This window comes from Oryctolagus cuniculus, chromosome 7 (assembly GCF_964237555.1).
Source record: "Oryctolagus cuniculus chromosome 7, mOryCun1.1, whole genome shotgun sequence".
In the NCBI taxonomy this organism is placed as follows: Eukaryota; Metazoa; Chordata; class Mammalia; order Lagomorpha; family Leporidae; genus Oryctolagus; species Oryctolagus cuniculus.
Window position 1 is genome coordinate 135,168,544 of NC_091438.1, and position 14,534 is coordinate 135,183,077.

A 14,534-nucleotide genomic window follows, 5' to 3' on the forward strand; every position below is an offset into this window, starting at 1 on the left:
GGAATGACTTCCTGTGCCGTTCTAACATGGCCCCAGGCAGCAGTCTGTGTGCCCGGCTCTGGCCTAGGCACCTGGTCTCCAGCGGGGAGCCAGACAGACACAGGCCTTGTTCTCCTGGAGCTTGGATGTTGGGAGGGAAGGCGGGGGTGCATCGAACGAGTCATCACACAAACAAATGTGTGACAGTTACAAATGGACAGAGGCCAGGCCTGGCCAGCACTGGCAAACGCCCATAGCTGTGAAAGCAACTGAAATGCAATCAAAATACAAACTCATCATGTCGGGGTAGCTTCTCGGAAGAAGTGCTATTTGAACTAAGCCCTGAAGGATGAGATGAAGGATTTAAACGGAGACTGCAGGAATTGCATTCTAGACTGGCCCTGCCCAGGAGAAATGTAGGGGCCAGGAATGTAATTCCAAATCTTTTCAGCCACAGTTTAAAAAGTAAAAAGAAACAGAAAGTTTAATTGTACCTGTTATTTACCCAACTATACTCTTATTTAACATCTGATCAATATAAAAATTATTAGATCTTTAATATTTTTAAAAAACTAGGTCTCCAGCCTTCTGTGTGTATTTTTACACTTGGAGCAAATCTCAATCTAGATGCTGAATTTTCCCCAGAAATACTTGACCTGTGGCCGGCGCCGCGGCTCAATAGGCTAATCCTCTGCCTTGCGGTGCCGGCACACCAGGTTCTAGTCCCGGTCAGGGCGCCGGATTCTGTCCCGGTTGCCCCTCTTCCAGGCCAGCTCTCTGCTATGGCCAGGGAGTGCAGTGGAGGATGGCCCAAGTACTTGGGCCGTGCACCCCATGGGAGACCAGGGAAAGCACCTGGCTCCTGGCTTCGGATCAGCGCGATATGCCGGCCGCAGCGCGCCAGCCGTGGTGGCCATTGGAGGGTGAACCAATGGCAAAAAGGAAGACCTTCCTCTCTGTCTCTCTCTCTCACTGTCCACTCTGCCTGTTGGAAAAAAAAAAAAAAAAACTTGACCCGTGTTCAGATTTCATGGAAATTAAAGTTGAACAAGATTTGCCTACCCAAGCTGCTTCATAAATACCTAAGTTTTCTAATAACTAAGTTGAATATATTTTAAAATGTAAATTCAATGGATTAAAATGAAATAGCATTAAAAATTCAGTCCTTCAGCTGTGTAAGCCACATTTCACATAGTAGTGGCTACTCTGTAGAACAGGCACAGTTTTTTTTAATAAAATGTATTTATTATTTGAGCTGCAGAGAGAGAGAGACATAGAGAGAGGCCTCCCATCCTGTTGTTCAATCCTCAAGCGCCTGTGATGGTTGAGGCCGAAGCCAGGAGCCAGGTCTACTGCACGGACAGCAGAAACCCAACCACTTGAGCCACCACCACCGTCCCCCGGAGTCTGCACTAGCAGGAAGCTGGAGTCATGAACCAGAGGCAGGCATCAAACCCAGGTGCTCTGATACAGGACGAGGGCATCCCAACCACCAGGTCAAATACCTGCCCTTGAGGAGTACAGCTCTCCATGGGAGGCATAGCACAGGCAAATGTCCTGTGGCAGAGTAGCTTGGTATTCAAGGAACTTAGAGAAAGCCAGTACACCTGGAAAGCCCATAAGGTAAGCAACGTGACGTGATTTTAGAAAGGTCACCTGGATTGGGCCTTTATTCTCCTGGAGGGTCGGAGGCGGCAGGACTACATGCCCAGATTTGTGTTTTGCAAAGAACATGCTCTCTGTAGCATGGAAGACAGCTGAAGAAGGGGCTGCTTAGGCGAATGTTGCTGTGGCCCAGGTGAGAGATGTTGGAGGCTTGGACTGGGGGGAGGGGTGTTAGTGGAAATGAGGAGAAGTGGACAAAGGCAAAAGGTGTTTGGAGAATAAAGTTGTCAGGGTCATTGATACATAAGAGGGGAGGGAGGGCGATGGAGGTATCAAGACGGCAGCCCCTGATCCTGGCCTGCACACCGGGGATGGCGCTGTGTTCTGAGATGGGAGCCCATGCAGAAGTCCACAGGTCTGGTTGTGGCTGGAGTGGGCTGGAGGCGCCTTTGAGACATCCCAGTGGGGACGGTGAGTTCACATTGCCTGGACATAAATGCAGGCCTGGATCGGTCAGGGCAAGCTAGGGCTGGGGTTGACAGTAGCGTGGAGACGATGAACAAGAGAGCACTACCTGAAGAGCAGTCTCAGGACACTGCTCTGTGGCTCCTGAAACAGCAGGCTGGATGGTGGAGCATCAGTTGGCACCGTTCTCAGGGAGGGGGCCAGGCAAATGGCAAAGTGGGGGGACAGCAAGCCCGGAAGAACGAGGATCCGCCCTGTGAGAAAGACCACTGGGCAATTCACGCCCCCATCCAGCCTGCGAGATGCACTGCAGCCGGGTGCCCTGTAAAGCCACCCCCAGACACAAATCCAGGTTCCTGGCACCCCAGACTGAGCAGGGGCTGCCCACATGGCCTCCAAAACATTCGGCTTCTCTGCATCCCTTTCTCAGAGCTCCCGAGGGCTGCTGTGGTAACGAGGCGGGCAACACAATGTGGGTATCGGGACATCTGAGTCTGGGCTGCTTCCACATCTGCAGATCCCCTGCCAGGTGCAGCCCTGGCGACCATGCGCCCCACCTGCCATCCGTCTCACTGGGCCCCTTCTTGAACTGGAGGGAGGCGTGGCTTTCACACCTGCTTGTAGTCCTGGAAACAGACTGAAAGCCCCTTCCAGTTGGGCCAGAAACTGGACCATGTACTCCAGCAGGTGCTGGAGAGAGGGGATCTATGTGGCGACGGAGGGTTGCCTAAGCCTACCCCCAGGTTGAGGCATGACAGCACGTGATCTGCCCACACTGTTTTTCGGGAAAATGTTAGCTTTGTTCTCTACGTTGTCACAGTCTTGCCTAGACTAACACATTTCTGGCCACATCATCCAGTCCCAGCTCTGGTATATTTCAACCCAAGTCTTCAGAAAATGGATTTGTTTTCCATTTCAGTACTTGGGGTGTTGCAGTTGTGTGGTTTGGATTTATTTTTTGTAAGCAGGGATTTTCCCCCCTTCTGGCTTGCTTGTTTGGTTTGGTTCAGAATGGCTAAGAGGGAAGTTAGGAAAAGGGTCAGCTTCTTGGAGCCAGCTACAAGTCCCTGATGCAGGGCCAGCTACCCAGGTCGATATTTCACTGCTTCTCCAGCTGTGGGCCAGACCGGATCGAAATGGGAAACAGGCAGAGACCTCAGCCGGCGCTGGAAAGGTAGCAGTAACAACTTGAAAGAACAGGTTCCACTTCGAAGGAGGAAATGGATTTGCTGCAAAAGGGCTGGAGGGCTGTCTAGGACTGCTGTTCACAGCGAGCCAGACAAAAGCCTAGTTATAGGGGAGTAGAGATCTGCAGATTAGATGCCTCCGGGGTTGCTGAGTTGTGAACATACCAGGGTAGGGTGCACCTGCTTTGGTGTGGCATACCTCCCCGCTCTCCCAGGGGAAACAGCCAACATGGGGTGAAGGATAAACAGATCTTGGCTGGAGGCTCCCCTGAGGCACTCCGTAGACCCTTGGGTGAGCCAGCACAGGAGAGGATGGCAGGAATTAGAAAATCTGAACCCCCCCTTCCTACGGCAACCCCGGGGTCTACCAGGTTGGTGGCAGTAATGATGAGAGACCCAGTCCAGTGGCTGGGGATGGTGGCTTGGGTTCTGCCCTAGCGCTTTCCAGAATTGAAGCAGGAAATTGCGAAACAGAGTTACATTTTGAAAGAGAAAGTATGTGAAAAATGGTTCCTCCCTCGCCTGTTCGCTCCCCCGGAGCTTGGTGCAAGGAGGTGGGTGAGATGGATTCTTGGCTGGGCTCATTCTGGTGTGGGAAGGGGGGCACAGCCAGGCTCCCAGGGCCCCCCAGACCAGGTCCCAGCAGCTGCTTGCCTTTGATTATTGATCACTGTGATTGGGATGTGCTTTTGCCATCTGTTGAGCATCAGCCTGGCCCACAGAGCAGGCCGGTTCCTTCCTCTGGCTGAGCTCTGTCTCCTGCAGGGGCTGGCTTCTGAGCGCTCCCGCCGCAACCCAATATGTACCAAGGGCTGCTGATTGAATACTTGGAATGTCTTCAGATTGAGTTAGGCCTGTCCATAAAACGGGAAGCATTTTGGCACTTCCAAGGCCCCTGGCACCCAGGCTTGGCCCTGGCAGGATTGTCTTCTTCAAGGAGCTGGGGTGGGCCTCCTGCCAGCATGCTTCCCTGGGAAACATCGAAGTGAGTTAAAGTCAACAATGAGTTCATCTCCAAAAGGAATAAGGCGCAGCCTTCAGGGCAGAGGAACGGAACGGGAGGAGGGGGAGCAAGGACTTGAGGGTAGCGGAGGGGTTAGGTGATGGTGGAACAGCCAGACCAGAGCTGAGCCTGTCAAACAAGCTGGCAGCTCAAAGAACAGAGAGAAGCGTTTTCCCAAGCCAGCCCTGGAAGGCTCACTTGGCAAAGGTGGTGACAATGAGGGTGTCACAATCCACGGGAAGTGTTTTCTCAAGCACTGGGGGCTGGAGCGAGACACTGAGATGGAAAGCATCTGGGGCGGGCAGGTGGGTGGGTCAGTGAGCTGTGGCTGTGCTGGCCCCAGGCCTGTCTTGTGGATGCACGAGGACGGCCATTTGGCCAGTTGTGGGCCACTGTCTCATCTTGGAAGATTCGAAGGGGAGGATTTGGTGTCAAGGCCAAGTGATAAGCAGGCTTACGACTGCAGAACCCAGTGTTTTCATCTGGACATCTCTACTGTTAGCTTTAGCTCTGAGAACTACACAAGTGGATGATGGCTCTTGATGGAATCAGCGTCTCCCTTCTGTGCTGGTCCTTGCCTGCAGCATGAGGCAACTACATCCTCAAGGACGCTGAATTGACCTTGACTGATTCAACCTGATGTACTTGGAGCCAACAGCACAGCAAGCCCCAAGTGAGCCCTGGGATGGCTGGAGCGGGGGCCACCTCTCCATGGGCACCAGAGCAGAGTCCCAGCCTGCACAGCCACCTCCAGGGCTGGGCTCAGAGGGGAGAAGCCTGATCAAAAGCCACTGGTGCCAGGCTGAGATACACAAACCCATCTGGTTTAGACTTTGGGTTTGCCCCCAGGGCTTGGAGACTCTGTGAAAACTGCCTTTAGTATACCTTGGCCTTTATCCCAAGGACAGGACCATTGCTGGGAGATTTGTTTTTTGCTTTTTTTTTTAAAAGGTTTTTTTTTTTTTTTTTTTTTTTTTTTTTAAGGGGAGAGTTAACGAGAGAGGAGTAAGAGAGGAGAGGAGAAAGAGAGAGAGAGAGAGATCTTCCATCCACTGGTTCACTCCCCAAATGGCTGCAACAGCCAGGACTGAGCCAGGCCAAAGCCAGGAGCCAGGAGCTCCCTCCAAGTCTCTCACATGGGTGGCAGGAGCCCAAGGACTTGGGCCATCATCTAATGCTTTCCCAGGTGCATTAGCAGGGAGCTGGATTGGAAGTGGAGCAGTCAGGACTTGAACCGGTGCTATTCATTCATTTATTTATTTATCTATTTTTATTATTTATTTATTTCCCTTTTCCAAACCTGCTTCATTCTGCTGACCCCAAATTCTCTCCATGTTGGCGTTGGCGTTGGCTGTTTTGCCCTCTTGGAATCTTCTCTGCCCCCTCCATCATCATCCTTTGTGCCTTTTTCCTTTTTTCCTTCTTGTTTCCCTGTTCAGTGCGTAGCCCTAGGATCTGCATGACCACTCCTGGCCCAGTCTTTCTCGGGCATATTTGGCCAGTGGCATTTATCTTCTGCTACCACAGGCTAGATGTTTGTTGAATGAGTGAGAAAACAAGTGAGTGAGTGAAGAGGTGGTGCTGGAATGTGAATTTTTTCTTCACATTGTTCCCGGAGCTGATCGGTGTTGAATGGTGCTGACCCTTCTTTCCTCCTGGGAGCAAAAGCCAGCCACCAAGGCTCTGGCCACCAGCAAGCTGACTCGCTTGTTCTGTCATTTGCCCATAACTGGTTGTGGTCACTCACCTTTCTGGGGTCTTCTCTTGTTCTTTCCACTCAGAATGACTCCCTGGTGCCCAATATGGGTGCATTTCCCAAAGGCGCCCTTTGTCCCTGCTGTCCCCTCCTCCTGAGAGGTGTTTCCCTGATGCTGTCACCAAGAGGTCTTCGTTAAATTGCTCTTCCTCCATGATGCTGCCCCTCCGATGGACTTCTGTGCACCTCCTGCAGTCGGTGCCTGGGCCCCACGGGAAGGAGCGCTCCTGAGAGCCGGGACCTGAGAGCAGGTGTGGTTGGAGACAAAGTAATACTAATGGATGGAGTACTTGCATTGTTTCACTTAATCCACAACACAGTCTTGTGAGGTGGATACAATTATGATGCAGACATCAGATGAGACAAACGAGACACAAAGAGGTCAAAGGCTGCCAGGGAGGTCAGGACTGAGCTCTGCTACCTCCTAACTGTTTGCATGTCCTGTTCCCCACCCGCATGCACAGCATCAGCCTGTTCAGCAACTCGTTTGCTGGGAGGAGAGGGTGCCCAAGGGTGTGATTGCATGGGTTTGCAAACAATGCTGTAGAGGGGCCGGCATTGTGGCGTAGCAGGTAAAAATGCTGCCTGAAGTGCCGGCATCCCATATGGGCGCCAGTTCAAGTCCCGGCTGCTCCTCTTCCAATCCAGCTCTCTGCTATGGCCTGGGAAAGCAGCAGGAGATGGCCCAAGTCCTTGGGCCCCTGCACCCACATGGGAGACCCGGAAGAAGCTCCTGGCTCCTGGCTTCAGATCAGCACAGCTTCAGCCGTTGCAGCTAATTGGGGAGTGAACCAGCAGATGGAAGACCTCTCTCTGCCTTTCCTTCTCTCTGTGTAACTCTGACTTTCAAGCAAAATAAATAAATCTTTAAAAAAAAATAATGCTGTAGAGTGCACACACAGGCATTCACCAGGCTCTGCCTCTCTACTCCAGCCTCTCATTAGCATCCAAGCCTTTTTTTTCTTTCTTTCCTTTTTTTTTTTTTTTTTAATTTGACAGATAGAGTTAGACAGTGAGAGAGAGAGACAGAGAGAAAGGTCTTCCTTCCGTTGGTTCACCTCCTAAATGGCCACTATGGCCAGAGCTACGCCGACCCAAAACCAGGAGCCAGAAGCCAAGTGCTTCCTCCTGGTCTCCCATGCGGGTGCAGGGGCCCAAGCACTTGGGCCACTCTCCACTGCCCGCCCAGGCCACAGCAGAGAGCTGGACCAGAAGAGGAGCAACTGGAACTAGAACCCGACACCCATATGGGTTGCCGGCACCGCAGGTGGAGGATTAACCAAGTGAGCCACGGCACCGGCCCCTAGCATCCAAGCCTTTTGAGACCACCTTGCTATGACTAGGGCTGCCAATGTGTCCAAAGGACACGCACGGAGGCTGCCCGGGGATGTCTGCGAAACTACCCATGCTGAGCACAGCCCCTGCAGACCTCGGTACATCAGAGGTCATGCCGGGCAAGCTGAACGGTCTCCTCTGCTTTGTGTCGTGCTTGGGCTCAAGGTCACCAGAGCTGATCTCTAAAAGACTCTGGGCAAAGGGCTCTTCGGGTTTCTGCCTGACACTCCTTTTTCTTTGGGCTCAAAAACAATCTTCAGACTTGGCCACGGGACAGACAAATCAGTGATGCTCCCCTAGATATCAATTCGCTCTCCAGCCCAGGCTCTCTCTGCTGCATCCTGTGAAACTTCAGCCTCTGCCTAGTGCTCACAGCTGATCCACTCAGGCTGAAGCTACACTCAGGGGTACAGAGGACCCCCTCATCTGAATTCCCAGGGCAGGAAATATAAATGAAAAATGAGATGAAAATATGAAATGAAAAATACAAAATGGGCAACATTCACTGTTAGAAAGCCACAGCTGATAGTCTCTGTTAGTCGATTACATGCTTAGAACAAACGCCAGCATCCTAGAGTGTGCTTGTAGACAGGCTTTTCACTCAAAGGGTCAGGAAACAAATATTTTGGGCTTTGTGGGCCATATGTCTCTATTTGTGCAGTGTGAAAGCAGCCATGATCATCATAGATCATACATAAGCAAGTGGTGTGGCTATGTGCCAGTAAAACTTAATTTATGAACCCTGAAATTAGAACTTGATATAATTTTCATGTGTCACAGAACGTTACTCTCATTTTGACTTTTTCCAACCATTTGAAGACACAAACCATTCTTTGCTCACGGGCCGTATAAAAACAGGCAGCTGCTGGAATGTGGCCCACAGGCTGTAGTCTGCCTGCCCTTGCATTTGAAATAAGCTACTCGATTCAGTTCATAACCTTTCTGTACAGTGATGACATGGGGGAGGGAGAGCCGTAGCAGACACCTGAGTCCCCTTGTCTTGGGCACCAGTGGTTAGGCATCTTGTGGATCTTCCCAGCTTTAGCTGGAAGCAAAGCTGACAACTCTAAAGTCTCTCCAACAGGCATTTGAAGCATCAAGATTCCTCCACCCTGCATTGCACAGGGAGTTGGAAGGATCACCTTTTCCTAAGATAGTGGCAATAAACTTGTCTTTTTCTAATCAGTGCTCTAAAAAGTTATATAACTAAAGGTTTTGACCAGCTTGTGCTCTGCTGTTTGGGAAGGGATTTGCCCTAACTTTATTCCATACCTTAGCTCAAACCTCTATGTGGGAAACAAGATTTATTCTCAGTCTAGACTTGACCAGACAGGGGAGCAAGAGGGACGGTGGAGGTCAAGGGAAACCTTAATGTCTCACTGGGCAGAAGCTGCCCTTAGGGCAAGACTGGCCTTCTGATAGACAGGCCTCCCTCCATTCCTACACACACATACACACATACACACACACACACACACACACAACTGAGTTTTTAAATTCCTTAACGAGACTTTATTCTTCTGGAAATAATCCAAGGGACCTGGTTAACATTTTTAAAAAGTGTTTTCCTAAGGAGAAACGGGGAGGTGGGCAGGAGACGAGGGATAAAGAATTACACAAAGATTGGGTCTAACGGCGTAGACATCAAAAGGATCACTGGACAGATAGATATCAAGGGTAATAGAAAACACGCTGATCCCGGAGAGATGACTGAATATGGGCCCTCCAGTCTCCTCGGAGCTTAAACAATTCCCTACGATTTGGAATTATGCTTTCAATTCCCACATCAGCGTGTGCTCTGGATGCACCTCTCAGAATGCAGCCAGCAACGCTGAGTTACCCAAAGCAGGCTGAAAATTTGAGGCCATCAGAGGCATCTCTTCCAAGGGCTTCTCAGGTTTTCGGAAGTGGCATGCGCTGAGGACCACGGGGACTCCGCAGGGGGATGCAGCAGAGCGCTGCTTGCTATTTTCCCAAGATTCCTAGGAATCCTTCTGAAGAGCCCCTCACCCTGCTGTGAGGTGAACACCAAGACTAACACAGGGATGTTTTTCCAACTTAGAAGCAGTGTCCAGATACATCCTCAATGAAGAGAGGCTTCCCGGAGTTCCCAGAGGTGAGCCTCCACCCACTCCCATGCTGGGCAAGCTTGCTAGATCCTTGCCCAGAAAATCTCCAGCACCCCACGCTGAAAACAGAAGGCAAGGTGGCCGAGGGAATTCCAGTTTCTTACATCTTAGTTTTCTTATTTTTGCTGAGAAACTGTTTTCTTTGTAAAATAAGTTTTTTTTATTATTTTCATTTTATTTGAAAGGGAGAGAGAGAAAGTCTTCCATCTGCTGGTTTACTCCCCAAATGCCCACAGTAGCTAGGGTTGGGCCAGGCCAAAGCCAGGAGCCAGGAACTCCATGCAAGTCTCCCATGTGGGTGGCAGGAACTCCAGTACTGGGTCCGTCATCTGCTGCTTTCCAGGCACATTAGCAGGAAGCTAGATTAGAAGCGGAGTGTCCAGTACTTGAACCAGTACTCTGATATGAGATGTGGACTTCCCAGGTGGTGCCTTAACCCACTGCCCAGGGACCCAAGCACTTGAGCCATAACTTGCTGCAACCCAGAGTGCATGTTAACAGGCAGCTGGATCAGAAGTGGAGTAACTGGGTCTTGAACCAGGCACTTGGAAATGGGATGCTGGTGTCCCAAGCAGCAACTTAACCACCCCACCAAATACCCACCCACATTTGCCGGTGAATTGTTGAAGTTATATGAGGAGGATCTTCAAAGAGTTCAAGGGGACTGGTTATGGCACAGTGGGTTAAGCCACAGCTTACCATGCTAGCATCTCACATGAATGCCAATTTATATCCTGACTGCTCCACTTCCAATCCAGCTCCCTGCTTATACACCTGGGAGAGCACTGGAAGATGGCCCAAATACTTGAGTCCTTGCACCCACTTAAGAGTTCTACTGGGGCCATTTGGGGAGTGAACCAAGCAGATGGAAGATCTCTCTCTCTCTCTCTCTGTTGTTCTCTCTCTCGCTCTCTCTCTCTCTCTAACTCTACCTTTCAAATAAATAAGTAAATCTTTTTTAAAAAGTTCAAGCAAGATGCATATCATGAAAAATCTGCACATGGATTTCAAATTCTTTTTGTACAGAAATAAACTTATCCTTTGATTCCATGTTTCACAAACTTAACAAAAAGATTTATTTATTTACTTGAAACTCAGAGTTACACAGAGAGAGAGAGAGAGAGAGAGAGAGAGATCTTCCATCTGCTGGTTCACTCCCCAGATGGCCGCAATGGCTAGCACTGGGCCAGGGCAAAGCCAAGAGCTTCTTCCAGGTCTCCCCTGCGGGTGGCAGGGGCCCAAACATTGGGCCATCCTCCACTGCTTTTCCCAGGCCATTAGCAAGGAGCTGGATCAGAAGTAGAGCAACTGGGACAAAAACCAGCTGCCCATATTGGATGCTGGTATTGCAAGCAGGAACTTTAACTGCTATGCCACAACCCAGACTCCTCCAATTTTTTTTAAAGTACCCGCATATCACCAAGAACATTTTTTATTTAGTACAAATGAAATAAGACAACAAAACTCTGAAAGTATTTTCTGAGCCCTTGCTCGCTCTCCGTGGCATACCATAGCCTCCTACCTGGGGACTGGATCAGGTTCACATAGAGCAGTAGCCACTCTAGGAACCCAGCACTTGGCCCCAGCAGGCAAGGAGTCATTGTGTCATGGACGGAGCAGAGGCGAGACACAGAGGGCTCAGTTGAAGAACCTCTGCTTGCAGTTGAACTGGTAAGTATAAATCAACAAGCTGGCACTAATTAAGAGCTAATGGCCCAACAATGGAGCTTTGCCAAAGGATAACGACCCTCTGGCTGCAGCATAGATATCACAGCATTTGGGGAAGAGCCAAGACGTAGATCTTCAGAGTGCCTTAGACGGGGTTGCAGCCTGCCTCAGTCTAGCTCTGCTGAGAAGAGCGACAGGACACCAGCAAGGTGGGAGGTGGCTGGATCTTCTAGGGCTGCCTTCTGGTCAGCTGAGCAGAAAACTACAGGCGACTATGGGAAAAACTTGGCTTTTCAGATCTAAAGCCTCGGTGTCTACAAGAATCCCTGATATATAGATTCTCTGGGCCTCCCCTCGGGGAGGGTCTGACTTCCCGAGGCTTTGGGGTAAAGTCCAGCAGTCTGCATTTTTTAACCAGCTGCCCCCCAAGCGATCCCCATGTTAGTGACCCTCAGACCACACTTGAAAAATGCTATTTTAGGAACTGCTAGTATCTGTCCATCAGACGCCAGCGACCACGTCTCTAACGGGATGAAGATGAAAGCGAGGCCGATCTTCTGTGCTTCCCATGAGAACACCAGTCCAGAACACAGCATGGGGCTGTGTGGAGTTTCCAGCTCATCTCTGCTGGAATTTTCCCAATAATACCCACCGGGGGTTATGGATGAGTAAGATTCCAGGGAATAGGGGCTAACCCTGGGTCCCGAGAAAAAACAAAGCATCCCAGGTGTGTACCAGGTCTGCCACACCTTCTCACAACATCACACAGAGGATCACATCGCAATCTTCTGGCGCAGTGCAGTCATGATGATGTCCTTTTTTTTTTTTTTTTTAATTTACCCATTTTACTTGAAAGACAGAGTTACAGAAAGACAGAGGCAGAGAGAGAGAAAGAGAGAGGTCTTTCATCCCCTGGTCCACTCCCCAGTGGACGTAACGGCCAGAGCTGTGCCAACCTGAAGCCACAAGCCAGGCGCCTCCTTCTAGTCTCCCACGCGGGTGCAGGGGCCCAAGGACTATAGCAGAGAGCTGGATCAGAAATGGAGCAGCTGGGACTTGAACCAGCGCCCACATGGGACGCCGATACCACAGGCGGCAGCTTCTCCCGCTACGCCACTGTGCCAGCCCCATCGATGTCCTATTTTAAAGCTGAGGAACTGTAGGCCTGGAGGTGGGTCCTGCCTCCTGTGTTGGACAGGACACCAGAAAAGAAAGTGAAAAGTTAGTCACGGTATTACAGTTGCAGCAAGCAGAGCAGGCCAACGGAACCAGTAACAAGCTCGAGCCACCTCAATGAGGCTCCTTGTCTCCCGGTAGGACTGAGACTGGTTAGGAGGCTGGCAAATACTGTCGTGAAAGGATTGCCGGGTCAGATTGTAAAAATAGATGGGAGCCTTGTACGATGCATACAGGCAGAGGATATGAATAGGAGAGAAAGAAGCAGCCGTATCATCTGGGAAAACGAAACTGCTTGGCAAGACTTCACAACAGCCTGATGCAAAATTTCATAATGAAATTATGTCTCTGATCAAAGCCCGAATGAGCTCATGGGCTGATTTTTGCCATTCGTGTTTATTCTGGTTTGCACTAAGTTGAAGCATCAGAAACACATTAACTTTGAATTGTCTCGGGGAGAAGGCGATCGTCCCCTCACTTGGGGATCGAGGGGACAGTACGGGGTGGAAGGGGGCAGTGCCGATCCCTACTGAGCACCAGGCGTTTTCCACGGAGCGCTGAGTCCCTGAGACACGTGTCAGAGTCGGAGCCCTCCTCAAGAGTTGTGTCCAATCTCAGGACAGCTGCCCCTGGGGCAAGAAAAGTGCAACTCCAGGGAGAGAAGGTGCTTCCAGCTCCCGGCTGGGACCTGGCCTGCGTCTGCTCTAGAAAGCTTGTTTTTCTTGCGTTTGTTTGTTTCAGACTCAGAGAAAAGAAGACTCAATCATTCATCCTTCAATTAGAGTGCCTCACTTTATAATAAGTTGTTTGTTTTTATGCAACAGATGACAGAGCATGAACCACCCCTCCCTGCCCGACCATCGCTTCCCTGGACAGATCATTCAGGGAAGAGTTCTCCCAGTAGGATGATTACCAGTTAAAATACAGGATGTACAGTCCAGCTTGAATGTCAGATGAACCATGAATGACTTTTTTTTAAAGTTTCACTTATTTATTTGAAAGGCAGAATTACAGAGAGAGGGAGAGACACAGAAAGAGAGGTCTTCCATCTGCTGGGTCACTCCCCAAATGACAGTGACAGCTGGAACTGGACCGATCCAAAGCCAGGAGCCAGGAGTTTCTTCCAGGTCTCCCACATGGGTGCAGGGGCCCAAGGACCTGGGCCATCTTCTTCTTTCCCAGGCCATTAGCAGAGAGCCGGATAGGAAGTGGAGCAGTCAGGACTGGAACCAGTGCCCACATAGGATGCCGGCTTCACAGGCAGTGGCTTTACCTGCCACATCACAACGCCAGCCCCATGAATGATTTTTTTTAAATAAAATTAAGTCCCAAGGGCTGGCACTGTGGTGTAGCGGGTAAAGCTACCACCTGCAGTGCCAGCATCGCATTTGGACACCGGTTCAAAACCTGGCTACTCTGCTTCCAATCCAGCTCTCTGCTATGGCCTGGGAAAGCAGCAGAAGGCAGTCCAAGTGTTTGGGCCCCTGCATTCATGTGGGAGACCCAGAAGAAGCGCCTGGCTCCTGGCTTCGGATCGGCCCAGCTCCAGCCATTGCGGCCAACTGGGGAGTGAACCAGCAGATGGAAGAGCTCTCTCTCTGTGCCTCTGCCTCTCTGTAATTCTACCTTTCAAATAAATAATCTTTAAAACAAAACAAAGTCCTAGGCAATACTTGGGACACACTTATACTAAAAAAAATTCATTCTTTGTCTGAAATTCAAATTCAACTGGGTATTCTTTTATTTCTTAATTCTTGCAGCTCTATCAGTAGCTGACATTGAGTGATCAGAAGGAAAGAGCTATGCAAGAATTCAGTGAAGCAGTGATTCAGGAAGAGGAAAAATGCAGGGTAATCGTGAGACTAACCAGAGGCAGCAAGGTGCAAACACAGTCAGACAAGTGGGCAGGGGCCAACACGGAATTCTGTAGGAACAGCAGAGTTTGAATCTCTCGTCCTAAAAGAATGGTAAGCCATTGGAATTTAAAGGAAGAGCGTGACCTGCCCTGATTGATATTTGGAAGAGCTTAGAGGACAAATCCGAAAGATAATTAAACTTGAGCTTGTGTCATTGGCCTGAGAAGAGGCCTTTTTTATTTGGAGGTGGATCCAATAGAAGCGCTGGGCCCCGCGTCCGGGGTAACTAGGCGGTTGCTATGGAGGGGCAGCTTGGCGGTTGCTAGGGCGGGAGTGGGCGGGGGCTGGTGTAGGGCGCCGCCTAGGCGGCCGGGC